The sequence below is a fragment of the Pleurodeles waltl genome, chromosome 7, assembly GCF_031143425.1.
Source record: "Pleurodeles waltl isolate 20211129_DDA chromosome 7, aPleWal1.hap1.20221129, whole genome shotgun sequence".
NCBI lineage: Eukaryota > Metazoa > Chordata > Amphibia > Caudata > Salamandridae > Pleurodeles > Pleurodeles waltl.
In genome coordinates, this window is record NC_090446.1 from 959637901 (window position 1) to 959652047 (window position 14147).

Consider the following 14147-nt stretch of genomic DNA (forward strand, 5'->3'; position numbering starts at 1 on the left):
GATCACAGTCAAGCGAGATAAGCAAGATGGGTGACTGGAGGGCAGTGAGGTGGAGCTCAAGTGAGAGCTTGAGTATGGAGGATGTTTTTGTTCATAAGGAGCCCTTTACCAACAGAAGAGCAGCTAACACAATATGCTGATACTTCAAAGGCCTGTGTTGTCACTAGGTCTTCTGTACTGGTGTCTGCATCCTCTACAGAAGTAATATCCCCATGGTTACAAGATATTACCAAACCACAGACATAGATCCCTTCTCACCAGAAACAAAACTGCAAGGACTCTTCTTACGCCATGTGGCATTACAGTTAGAGCACCTGCCAAGGAAATATTATAAACATCTACTGCATTTAACAGCTACTCCAGCGTCTTCTAAGACACAACTTCACTAGTTACTCTCAGAAATTAGCTTAACAAAGATCGTGAACCTGCATTTAGCCATCTCAGTGTCACAAAATGACAACGGAGATCCCAAATTCACAATCTTTTTTGCACACCTACAACTAAAGGCCCACATCCACAAATTATTTTACACTTTTGGTGTCACTTAAGTATGCACACAGTTGTGACTGAGAATTCTAAATCCTGATTCAGACAATAAAAACGTTATAGATTTTTCTGACTGCAAATTGAAGATAAAACTGGGGAAACCTGCTAGTATGGCAGCTATTTGACAGTCAAACGTTTAAGGCTAAGGTTAGGAATATTAGTGTTACTAGTGCAGAGGCAACTGTTGGCCACTTGAAAGCTGGTGGATACCCACAAAGTTGTACACTTGAGGGTTTACTCCTAAAACAGACTGAAGCGTATATTAGGATAGGAATGCTCTCTAAGAATCCAACTTTTTCTTGGAGATTAAGTGTAAAGAATTTCTTCCTGAGAAGGCCCAACAGCCTTCACTTTAAAATGGTAACTCCTCAGAACCAGGACACTCACTGGCTGTCCGGCAACAGCAGTGAATAGGAAAAGTAAACAATTTGAAACAAAATCAAGTACTCAATACCCTAGTGTCTCCAACATCCCTGAAAAAGTATCCTTCTCATTCTAGTCAATGTGTTCTGCTGCTGGATGCATATGCTACAGTTCTTCAGGGGTTCCACATATAAAGACATGTGGCACATAAGACATGCTCCTAAGACTACAGGACCACCAACTGTCATGCAAACAGAATGGAGGAGATGTGCGGTAGGCTTCTGTGAAAGAAGAGGTGGCCCTTGTGCTTTAGAGGCACATGGTACTGTCTGCATTTACATTGGAGGATGAGGGGCATGCAAGTATTAGTGGCATAGGTCTGTTAGGAGATTGCATCCTAGCATATTTCTGCATTTCACCAGAAAAAATACAATAGATTGAAAAACAGCCTAGAACATCAATGAAACAAAACGGACTATCTTTCAGCCTTTACTTTACCAGTGCTTGTTTTGTCATGGTTTGCGTACACTTATTGTTGGAGAGCTGTCAGGCCCTCGCCAGCATAAATAAAATGTTGAAAAGCTAAAAAAATATGGTTGTTGTCTCAAAAAGCACACATTTCTATAGTAATCCCATACATTGAGGAGAACTATTTTGTGTGTGGGTGTGCTCCTTGCAAAAAACTTTATCTATATCATCTTCAGGCTTATCTGAAGGACTGATCATGGCATTCACTGCTTTCTTAAAGGTAGTCTTTGGTGCGCGAGCTGGCCAGCAGACCTTTGAGAAATCATTCATTTTGCCACAGGATGTGCACTTTTTGCCACTGGCTGGGCATTCTCCTGGGGAGTGGAATGAGCCTTCTCTATACCTAGAAGTAGACTGTGGCTGTTGACACTTTTCTCTCTTCGTCGTATGATGGAAGTTTGCAATTCTATTGACTGGCTCACTTTTGACGGGCTTTTGTATAGCTGCTTCTATATGCGACGCTCTTGAATGCTATTTTTTGCCAAAATTATATTTGCTTAAGCACATGAACATTTTAAATTCGAAACTGAGCTGCAATGTACAGAGCTATGTTTTCTTGCCATAGTACTAGACCTCAATTAGGCCTCAACTACATCATCTCATTTACAGTAGCCATCTTTTCATTTCCTATTGACACCGCATTCAGCAAAATGTGCACTAATGCTTTGTGATGACATGCTGTTCTCAAAGAATTCCAGAAGAAGCCTTTAGCTACATGCAAGGCTCTTCCGGTTCACCCTCTATAGGGCTATTCATTTACATGGCTGCTTTTGTTTATTTAACCGGATCTGTACTGTCCCATTAGGCCAGAGAGGAGTTCATTATTACTCATTTACACAGAGAGTGCAAAGATAGTGGCATTATATGACATTTTAATTTGGTATTCTGATTTGTCAGAATGTGATACATTTGCTCACCTTATGTCGACTGTGCAATTTCCATTATACACTTGTCTATAAAAATCCATAATATTAAGGCTCTGGTGCCTCTTTCTCTGAACCTTTAGGGATAGTGCCTGATTTCTTTTGAAGCTGTTGCATATTCTAGACTCAGACTAAGTTCCAGATTCTCCTCATGCTATATCTATTTTATTGAAGGCTAACAGCATTCTGGAAGTAGCATAACCAATTGATTTCTGAGTATTTTGCTAATTCCATATGACTGATTTATTATATTATATATTTTAGTAATATCTGTTTTTTTTGCTCTAAGTAACGCATTTTAATATTTTTAATAGACCTACATGGTTTCCAAATTACTGATTTTAAGCCCTGTGAGTCTCAAAATGTATTTGATTGCTTTGTGATGCAAGGGGCTATTCTTGAGGACAACATTTCCAGATCCGGAGTAGGTACTTATCATCAGGTCACCTAGGATAGTGCAGATTATTTTGATAGTTCTTTCAAATACCCCAGCATCAGTATATCTTGGAGAGACTTTCCGGGCTCCTGAAGTATTTGCGCTCTCAATTTTGCTGAGGCAAAGCCCTGCATGATCTGTGGTATGATCTCTTCTGTTTCATCTTAGATGGTGCATATGTTCAATAACTCTCTGAGATTGTTATAAAGTCTATCAACTCCTATATCCCAGCTTTGCCTGTCAAAGTGGAAATAATTATTGGAATATTTAAAGTCAGGGTTGGTCATAGGTTCAAAGTGGCCACTTAATGCTTCAACTATGGGGGCATACACGAAGGGATTGCCAGCTTCTGGAAGATTACTCAACAGTTTATAAATATCCTCTCCTGTCAGGTACAACAGCAAATGTTGCTTCTGATTGTCCTCTACCTTTGTGGTGACAAAGTACATCTCGAGCCTCTCCAACCAAATTTTTCACTTTGGTGCCTGCACTGATGGTGGTCCTGAAATGATGAAGAGCTTGATTACTGGAATGATGATCATCTCTGCTGTTTGCCCTGAGGTCTCGGAGGAGAGGAGGACTATAGAAGTGCACTAATGTGATTGAAAATTACAGGTCGAACTCAGAAGGTGAAACCTTTGACCAAGACGAACCTTGTTGGTGTATTCGACCCAGGCTCCATCGCGGCCTGCCTCAATTTGGGTTTAGGTTGTGGTAAAACGCAACCATTGACTATCAATGGCACTTTGTACCTCTTGGTGCTATTCCTACTTAAACCCTTAAAGATTCATAAATCTGGTTTCCCTTGTTGGATCTTGGTCATTTCATTTATTAAATTATACCCCATTTTTTCTAATTCAGTTGGGATTATTATTGTTTATCATTTTTGACTTTATTACAGCTTTTGTACTGCATAAATACTTTACATATTGCCCTAAATTAAAGCTATCTGCCACGCACCAAAGCTCACAAGGGATTCAGCTCATGTTAATTTAGTGACTTTGAGGGTCCACCCAGACAAGCGTTGTAATTATTCCTTGAGGTGGATGGTCACCTACTACAAATAATAATCCAATTTCTTGCAACTCTGTTCTTGTTTCATAAATGCAATGATGAATTGTGTAAGTACAAATTAATTCACAATGCTTAGATGCATTCAAAATATCAATTTAAACAAGGTAACATTTCAGTCCGCAAAAAAAAGATGTTTAAAAAAGACCAACTTGTTTTTGAGCATAGTATTTCCCTGCATATATAATTTTCAAACAACGGGATGCGCAAAGGAAAAAAATGTGTAAACCTGTGCAATTGTACAAAAATGGCAGCGTGCAAAATCACACCTTGGCGAAAGCACCTTTGTGCGTGTATGCTACTTAACGTTCAATGTGGCTCTATTTCTTAACATTTGTATTTTATTATTTACAGCAAGGAAACGTCCAAATAAGCTTATGACAGACTTGGGGGAGCGGGCAGTAGAGTTGGTGCTACCGGAAGTGTCACGGCAGCCCTTGAATGATCCTTGGGTGGCTTTGACAGTGGGAGGGGCTGCACTGCTGCAAAAGCTTTCATTCACTAAATGTATTTAGCACTCCCTCTGGAATCAGCAGGACTAGAAAGATGATGTGTTTGGTTCAAAGCAGTGAACGCGCTTTAATAACGTAGACACCAGTGGGTCGCTGCGTCTGTTGTTTTTAGTTTCAGGGTTACATTTAAGGGCGCATACTTAACATTTTGTTCTCCTGACGAAGATACAAAGGACATCACTAAGTTCGTATGATCAGTTGTCAGCACTTCATTACTTTGGCAAGCGGTACCATAAACAAACCGCTATTAAATGTGATATTAGGCCTGTCTGATGTTTCAACAGTGGGTAGGGGAGCTTTGTGCACTTTTAATACGAAGGTCGATCACAGGACGTTTGTGATCCTGTAAAGGCTCACCTGGCCATGGCCTTCTGCCTTGATCTTGCGAGAGGACCATCTTAGCTTAAAAGAGATGTGCCTTGAGGAGCGAGTACCTGAAATGCATCTTGGGGGCATCCAGGCGTCCCAACATACCTAACTTGGAACTAACGTCAAATCACACGCCCCACTCACACACAAACCTTGATACCCAAAAACACCCACCCCACGACCACCATCGAAACCAAACAGGGAGTCCGCCCTCCCAGCTGATCACAGCATCCGGTCACAGCCCTAACACAGACCATATGCACGCACAAACAGCACTCGGCTACCTTTGGGGTACACGGATATACCCGAACAAAACCTTGGATCTGGTTTCTGAGTCTAGATCAGTGATACCAACTTTATCCCGAAAAACCCAGGAGCACCCATAAAGCATACCAGGCCTCGGTAATCAGCTCAATATAGGTGCTCCTGCGACCGGTGTTCCACGTGGACTCTGCATCTTTGGGGGGAGGGAGGGGAGCAAAGGCTACAAAGAAAACATCCCTACGGAAAATGAAGGTCAACAAGTTAGGGTGCGCTCACAAAAAAAAAAAAAAAAACTTTCTAATTACGTTGCACTATATACAATTATTTCACCCAATCAAAATGTTTACTTATTCAGTCGTCCTCAGAAGAATGACCTGTTGAGTAGGCAGTGTTGGGATTCCACCCGGCAACCTACAAATCACACAGGTCTCAAAAGTGAGCGCTTCACCCGCTTGAACTCTCGCATCAGCACGAGCCACAGGCCCGGAAAAGGAAACAATGTTCTGCTTTAAAAAGTCTGCGGGAGACCTCAGGATGAGGAATGCCAGCATGCTACGAGATGATAGTATACGTATTTCTGTGCTACATGATTTATAAAAATCGTCACTGGGGTAAGGGTTGTTTTCAGTGCTTTGAATGGGCCGAAACTGTAAGGTACGTGTTGTAGAATTCTCGACAAGCATGCGCATGTCGAGTATTCTACATTCCAGGAGAGGACGGTTAGAGAGAATGGAGAAGACGGAGGTGGGCGAGGGATCGTTTCTGTGTTGCGGCTATGTTTAATTAATAAACATACTTTTATAAACTCCTGATCGGAGCAACTGGCTTCATTACATTATCCCATCCTCGTCGCCAATGTAATGAAGCCAGTTGCTCCGATCAGGAGTTTATAAAAGTATGTTTATTAATTAAACATAGCCGCAACACAGAAACGATCCCTCGCCCACCTACTAATGGTCCACCAATTCTTGGTTGGCATCACCGGTATGATTTACACATAAAATTGGATCCCAGGACAGACAATACGGTCATGTTGTTGCAAGATGATAACTTAGGTAATATATTGGAGGAATACAAAGAAGTTTTCACTGATAAGGTAGGAGAACTTAAAGGGAATACACACAAGATCATGCTAAGGAAAGATGCTGTTCCTGTGCAGCACAAATTGAGGAGGGTTCCTATTAAGGCAAGGGGTGAGGTAAAAAAGATGATTTGTGACATGGTACAAGAGGGTATTATAGAACGCATTGAAACGTCATGTTGGATCTCCCCAGTGGTCATCACAAGTAAGCCTGATGGGTCTTTGAGATTCTGTGTCGACCTCAGGACACTTAACCAGAATATTGTGGTAGATAATTATCCATTGCCCAATATTAATGAGTTGGTTTTACTCCTGAGATGGGGGAAATACTTTTCAAAGCTAGATCTTAGGAGTGCATATCACCAGGTCAAATTGCATGATGAATCCAAAGAGTTAACTGCATTTATTACTATGGAAGGGGTTTATCAGTTTAATAGGATGCCATTTGGGTTGGTTTCAGCGGCAGGTGTATTTCAGAGAATAATGAGTGATATATTTGAAGGGGTTGATAATGTGCTGTATTTTCAAGATGACATCCTAATTTTTGGGGAAACCTTGGAAAAACATAACCAAGTATTGAAGTGTGCATTAGAGAGAGTTATGAGTGCAGATCTAACCCTAAAAAGAGAAAAATGTAAATTCTTAGTTGAGGAAATTGAGTATTTGGGTTTTACCCTCTCTGAACAAGGAGTAAAACCAATGAGGAAACTTTTGGATGCAATTGAAAAGGTTCCACCCCCCCAGGATAAAGAACAGCTGAGGTCATTCATGGGACTCATTGAGTACTACTCCAAATTCATAAAGAATTTTGCTGACAAAACGGAGAGTATAAGAAAACTCTTACGCAAGGGGCAAAAGTTCCAATGGGAGGGTGATCAAGAGATGGCTTTTCAAAATATAAAGAAAGAAATGTGTGCAGCAAAAGTTTTGGTACCTTTCAACGTTGAAGCTAAAACTATCATAACTGTGGATGCGAGTGCAATTGGACTAGGAGCTGTACTTTCGCAGAACTCTGACAAAGGTGAAGAGACTGTAGCTTTTGCATCACGGTCATTGACCAAGTCGGAACGAAATTATTCAGTCATCGAAAAAGAGACATTGGTTGCATCGTGGGGCATTGAGTATTTCAGAACTTATGTTTGGGGACGTAAGATTACATTACGCACTGATCATAAACCATTGTTGAGAGTGCTGTTACCTGGGGGTGCCAACAAAGTGTCTCCACGCCTGGCCAGATTAGCTGCAAGGTTACAGGAGTATCAGTTTACTATAGAATATATTCCGGGATGGCGTAACGTTCAGGCAGATTGCCTATCTCGCTTGCCATTGAATTGGCAGGAGGTAGATGAACAATGTGTGCAGGATTATGAGAACGAAGGTGCTGTGGCAAGTGTTGAAGACGTGCTGGAATGCACTCAAGGTGTGGTATCGCGTGAGGAATGGTGTGAGGAAATGAGAAAAGATGAGGTGATAAAGGACGTAATGAATTTAATTGTTGGTGGAGAAAGGAGAGAGAGTACGTTGAACCCTCAAGTTCGACCCTATGCAAAAATTCTGGAGGAATTGTCTATAATTACTAGGAATATCGTTGTGAGGGGTGACAAGTTTGTTCCTCCGGTGGGCGTGAGGTATAAACTGTTTTGGTTGGCTCACGAAGGTCATTTAGGGCAGACTTTAACGAAGAAAAGACTAAAGGAACATTTTTGGTGGCCAGGGATTGATAACGATGTTAGTAATTGGGTCGAAAGGTGTGTTGATTGTGTGGAGAGTGAGAAGAGATTCAAAGTGGGAAACAAGGTTTATCGGGATCCATATCAGATCCTGGCATAATGTGGCATACAGTGTGTATGGATTTCATTGGACCTTTGAATGGTGTTCCATGGGATCTAAAGTATGCGTTAGTAATGATTGATGTACATTCAAAATGGTTGACAGTGAAATTTATGAAGGAGATCACTACCAGAGCAACTATTAACACAATGCAGGAGATTTTTCATGAAGAAGGTTATCCAACGAAACTCATTACAGATAATGGGACACAGTTAGTTTCCCATGAGATGGAGCAATTTCTTAAACATGCAGGGATACATCATTCACGTACTGCATTGTACAATCCTCAGGCTAATGGCATGGTAGAGAGGTGCAATCGGATGGTAAAAGGGGTTATCAACATGGCTATAAGGAATGGCAAAAATGTACGTACCATGGTTGATGATCTTGTGTGGGCGTATCGCACCACTGTGCACAGTGTTACGGGTAGAATTCCTTTTGAGGTGATGAGAGGCAGGAAAGCATGGACAAGAGTTTACCCATCATGGTTGGTGTCAGTGTTGGAGGAAGGAGATTCGATCCAAAAGAGTGCAGGGACATCACGATCAGTTTCAGAAAAGGATATTAATAAGGGAGATTTGGTGAAAATTAGAGTGGTGAATACTGGAAATAGTTTTATGAAATTTAGAGGGCCCTACTTAGTTAAAGATGTACGTGAATTTCATGTTGTTTTGGAAAATGGTGAACGGTGGAATAAGAGGAGGGTAGCCTTGTATTGCAGAGGTAATGGTAATGGAAAGAGGAAGGTATGCTTTCAGAGATGGGTTCCAGATGAGAATAGTGGTTATTTGTTTATGAGTGATGAAGATTTGTTGGATAAAGGAAGAGTGGATGTACAGGAGAGGGACAATGTGCATAATAGGAATCAACATGAAGCAGAGATGAAAACACTTATAGATATGAATAAAGGGAATGTTCAAACTAAAAGAATAGGGTCAAGACCTCGTAAACCTCCAGAATATTTACGAGATTACGTGGGTGAAGTTTATTCTGAATTATTCTACATATGTAGTGTATCTAGTAAAACTTTGTATATAGTTTTAAGATATATGGGGTTGTGCAATTCCAAGTTGTTTTAACCCCAATGAAAGTTATTGCCGATGGTTTTAATGTGCAATTTGTATTTGTATTTGTTTTTTTGTTTTGATGGTCTATTATTGGTTTCAATTCATTATTGTGTTATTCATTGTTTGTAAAGGGAGTGGATATGTTGTGTTGTAGAATTCGACAAGCACGCGCATGTCGAGAATTCTACATTCCAGGAGAGGACGGTTAGAGAGAATGGAGAAGACGGAGGTGGGCAAGGGATCGTTTCTGTGTTACGGCTATGTTTAATTAATAAACATACTTTTATAAACTCCTGATCGGAGCAACTGGCTTCATTACAGTACGGAGTACCGGCACTTTTTTATTTGGAGAGGGAGAGTACGCCCACTACTCAAGAATAACGTAATACTTTTAATTGGAGAGTACCGGCACTTCTCATAAACAAGCAGGTACTCTGTTATTTTTCCATTTCATGCATTGAAACTTGTTTTACAATGATTTATGGTCAACCAAACAAGTGCAACCGTGCCAGTTCCCTCCCCTGTGTCCAGTCGCCTTTAGAAAATGTGTGTGAGCTAGTGATCTCGGCCATGTAATCAAGAAAGCGGGCCTTGTCTCAAAACATCGCCTGAACAGGTCTACTCTACGCCAACAATAGTGGAAACCCAGCCCCGAGTACAATTATGAACCTACTCACTACTACCATGGTGATGGTGTCTAACCAGGTCCCCAAAGAAGTAATGGGCTCAGAAAGGTTTTAAAGTAACTACATGGCAGAAAAATTAGCGCGTTAGTATCCAGAAACAGTTTAGATTCCTATCACACCCTTGCTTAACCTATTAATCGAAGGACGTTCATTCTTTCCTCGGCAATGGCAAGAACACTCCGCTTTTATCCGGATTCCCCTCACCCCACGCTATCTGCTCCCGCGGAAGGGTTTGGTTAATACCGGAATCCTTTATCCTCAAACCAGTGAAGAGAATTGGAGAATTCAAGACTTCTTACGTTCAATAAGAGTCAGCGGCGAGCATCGGTCTTCCACAGGCGCTTCTAGGCTGGGCCGGTTCGGAGCCTTCCTGATACCATCGCACCTGGGACTTCGAGTGTTCCCGTGCGAGCAAAAGTACTCTCTCCAGAGCCCGCAGCTATCCAGCCCAACAGCACCTGGTCGGGGGAGACGCTTCACGTTACCAGGACCCACGCCGGATGTACGCTGGCAATTACAGGAACAGGATTGGCCTCCAGTCCTTGGCAGGTACACGTCGCTCAGGTGAGACTCACCTTTGGGCTGACCGCGCCTTCCTTACTGAAGCAACATGAACCGGCTGGGAGATCGCACGCAATGAGGCGTGTTCTAGGAGCGGGGCCGGCAGCTCACTCATTGTTACAGAGGTGTAGAGACAACGAGTAAGGGTCATTTACAACAACCCCCTCACTATCCAAGAAATAACCAGAAAATAGGGACTTAAACGCTGACAAGTCACTCGCCGTGAATGTCTCATTGACAGAGACCTCACGCACCGACATACCACACTGCTTGCTGGGAAATCCGCGAAAAAGGCTAGGATATATTTGGAATTGCGATGGCCTTGTCACTTCCTCTACACCACGGCGCTGAAGGCCCACTCGCACACTACAGGATGGAGGGCAGGTGTAGTTACAGGGACCGATTAGTGTCGATTCTCCTCTAGTCAGTATCCCAGTTAGCTGCGTCAAGCTCCTTTCGGTCAAGGCTGCTCCTCTCTTCCCTGGGCAGTCCAGCTCTTGGTTCGCAGGCATCCGCTTCAGTTCAGATATAGATTCGAGGGAAGCAACTACATCCCAATCCGTGGCACACAAACTGTTCTCTACTGATTATGTAGTGCTTATATTGGAAGCCCAAAATCAATACAAATCACTGACTACAGATGGACATTGCTTACCTGAAACAGTAAAATGGAAGGAACTCCCCATCAGGAGGTGTACGTCCTTTTACAACTGAACTGCTTAGCGGCCAACCAGAACAAGCATTTGCAATGTAATAGGTCTCGCATTGGCAAGAGTGCAAGCTATCGGTGTTGTAAATGACAAGGTCTTTTATTTATGTGTTTTGATTTGGAGTATAGGGGATGTATGCGGTGTGGAGTCGAAATTTGAGGCTTGTATTTGAATTGTTACTTGTGGAATTGTGCAGTGTGACAGTGTGTGGTACGGAGTGTATTTGTGTAGTGCAATTATGTGGCATGGTGAAAATATATGGGTGAGAGCTGCATAGAATACATAGAAAGATAGAGAGGGATAGGTAGTTTACATATTATCTGAGAATATACAATGCAAGCTTCCCTCACAGAATTTACCATGCAAGCTTCCCTCACACACAGCAGATATTGCACAAGCAGCAGTGTAAGCTTCCCTCACACAAAGCAGATACTGTACAGGCAGTATCAGTGCATGCTTCCTTCACACACAGCACAGGCAGCAGTGCATGCTCCCTCACAGAGAATGTACAATGCAAGCTTCCTTCATACACAGTGGATACAGCACAAGCAGCAGTGCAAGCTTCCACTTACACACAGAGCAGATACAGCACAGGCAGCATCAGTGCAAGCTTCCCTCACACACAGCAGATACAGCACAGCATCAGTGCAAGCTTCCTTCACATACACAGCAGATACAGCACAGCAGCAGTGCAAGCTTCCCTCACACACAGCAGATACAGCACAGCAGCAGTGCAAGTTTCCCTCACACACTGAGCAGATAGAACACAGCAGCAGTGCAAGCTTCCCTCACAAACAGCAGATACAGCACAGGCAGCAGTGCACACTTCACTCACACACAGCAAATACAGCACAGCAGCAGGGCAAGCTTTCCTCATACATAACAGCACAGGCAGCAGCAATGCAAGCTTCCCTCACACACAGCAGATACAGATCAGCCAACAGCAGCAGCGCTTCACTCACACACAGCGGATACAGCACAGCAGCAGTGCAAGCTTCCCTCACACATAAGAGCACAGGCAGCAGCAGTACAAGCTTCCCTCACACACAGCAGATACAGCACAGGCAACAGCAGCAGCGCTTCACTCACACACAGCAGATACAGCACAGCAGCAGTGCAAGCTTCCCTCACACATAAGAGCACAGGCAGCAGCAGTACAAGCTTCCCTCACATACAAGGCAGATACAGAACAGCATGGGCAGGAACAGTGCAAGCTTCCTCAGGCACAGCAGCAGTGCAAGCTTCCCTCACACACAGCAGATACAGCACAGGCAGCAGCAGTGCAAGCTTCCCTCACACATGGTAGATACAGCACAGCAGCAGTGCAAGCTTCCCTCACATAAAACAGCACAGGCAGCAGCAGTGCAAGCTTCCCTCAAATAAAGGGCTGATACAGCACAGTAGGAGTGCAAGCTTACCTCATACACAGCAGATACACACAGCAGCAGTGCAGGCTTCCCTCACACACAGCACAGGTAGAGCACAGCAGCAGTGCAAGCTTCCCTCACACATAGCAGCACAGGCAGCAGAAGTGCGACCTTCCCTCACACACAGCACAGATACAGCACAGCACCAGTGCAAGCTTCCTTCATACAGCGCAGGCAGCAGTGCAAGCTTCCCTCACACACAGCAGATACAGTACAGCAGCAGTGCACTATTCCCTCACACACAGCAGATATAGCACCGGGAGCAGCAGTGCAAGCATCCCTCACACAGTGCAGATACAGCACAGGTAGCAGTGCAAGCTTCCGTCACATACAATGCACATACAGTACAGGCAGCAGTGCAGGCTTCCTTCATACACAGCACAGGCAGCAGTGCAAGCTTTCCTCACACACAGTGCAGGTACAGTACAGTAGCAGTACAATATTCCCTCACACACTGCACAGATACAGCACAGCAGCAGTGCAAGCTTCCTTCATACACAGCACAGGCAGCAGTGCAAGCTTCCCTCACACACAGTGCAGGTACAGCACAACAGCAGTGTAAGATTCCCTTACACACAGCAGATACAGTACAGCAGCAGTGCAATATTCCCTCACACACAGCAGATACAGCACAGGCAGCAGCAGTGCAAGCATCCCTCACACACAGTACAGATACAGCACAGGTAGCAGTGTAAGCTTCCGTCACACACAGCACACATACAGTACAGGCAGCAGTGCAAGCTTCCCTCATATACCGTGTAGACACAGCACAGCAGCAGTGCAAGCTTTCTTCATACACAGCACAGGTGAAAACAGCAGCTCTGCTCGCCTAGATCTGGATGACCAACCTATCCCATCAAGGATCTCCGGACAGTCGGTTACCCCGGCACACTCTCACACCACCATAGAGCCTCCCCCCTCAGGAAACGCCACCACAGCACCCACCCAGCGGGCCCATACCTCTGTCCCCAGGACACGTCAATCAGCAGTGTGTCCACCACTACAGGGACCCCAGGCCACCCCACAAACACAGGATGATCAGGAACCTGAGGTCAGTGGCAGTGGGCACACAGTTCAGGGGACAGAGGCACAGGACAACAGGGAAGCTGGGAGGACTGCTGTGTGACAGGGGGAGGACAGGCCCAGGGAAAAGGCTCTCCTGGAGGCACGCACAGTGATCCTGGGAGCATACCAACATTCCCAGGATACGCTGGGCCAGAAACTGGACAAGTTGCAGGAGAACATGCGGCTGCAGGAGAGACAGTACCTGGGGATCAGGGAGGACTTGAAGGACATTAACACCACCCTGGTCTCCATTGCAGGGGTGCAGGCAGACATGGCCAACAATACGAGGGAGGAAGTGGCACCCCACCAGGCCCCTGCCACTAGCCAAACCGATGAACAGCCTTCCACCTCTGCTGCCGCTAGTGGACAGGAGGCCCCGCCACAGGACCAACAGGCCACCAGCACCCCTCCCCCTGCAGAAGGAGAACCACCCCGCAAACTTTCCCTGCGATCCAGGCAGAAGCCAGAGACTATTGCAAGACCCTGCCAGGAAATAAGACTCTCCTGATTGTCACCCTTGTGTCCCACTCTGTCACCCTGTCCACCTTGAACTGCCATTGCTCCCCTTCCTATGCCCCCCTGGACAATGCACCTGTGATACAAATGGACTGGACTCTAACCTGGACTTTCCTCCATCATCAACCCAGCCCACTGCAGTACCCCGTTGTAGGAAGTTGGCTCTGTATGTACTATTTCAAAGTAAGAAAT

The 14147-nt window shown here is 44.4% G+C and overlaps 1 protein-coding gene across 4 annotated transcripts in view; it reads right to left on the reverse strand.

Annotated features, from left to right (window-relative positions):
- Positions 1 to 14147, reverse strand: part of CANT1 (calcium activated nucleotidase 1) — a 153203-nt gene that overhangs the window by 65059 nt on the left and 73997 nt on the right. The window contains exon 1 of one of the 4 annotated variants that reach the window (XM_069199681.1): positions 9976 to 10165. The exons of 2 other annotated variants lie outside the window; for them this stretch is intronic. The gene's annotated coding sequence lies outside the window, so the exon portion shown is untranslated. Of the gene's footprint in view, positions 1 to 5141; positions 5248 to 9975; positions 10166 to 14147 lie in introns of those variants that run through there. One more of the 4 variants, XM_069199683.1, reaches the window with a different exon arrangement.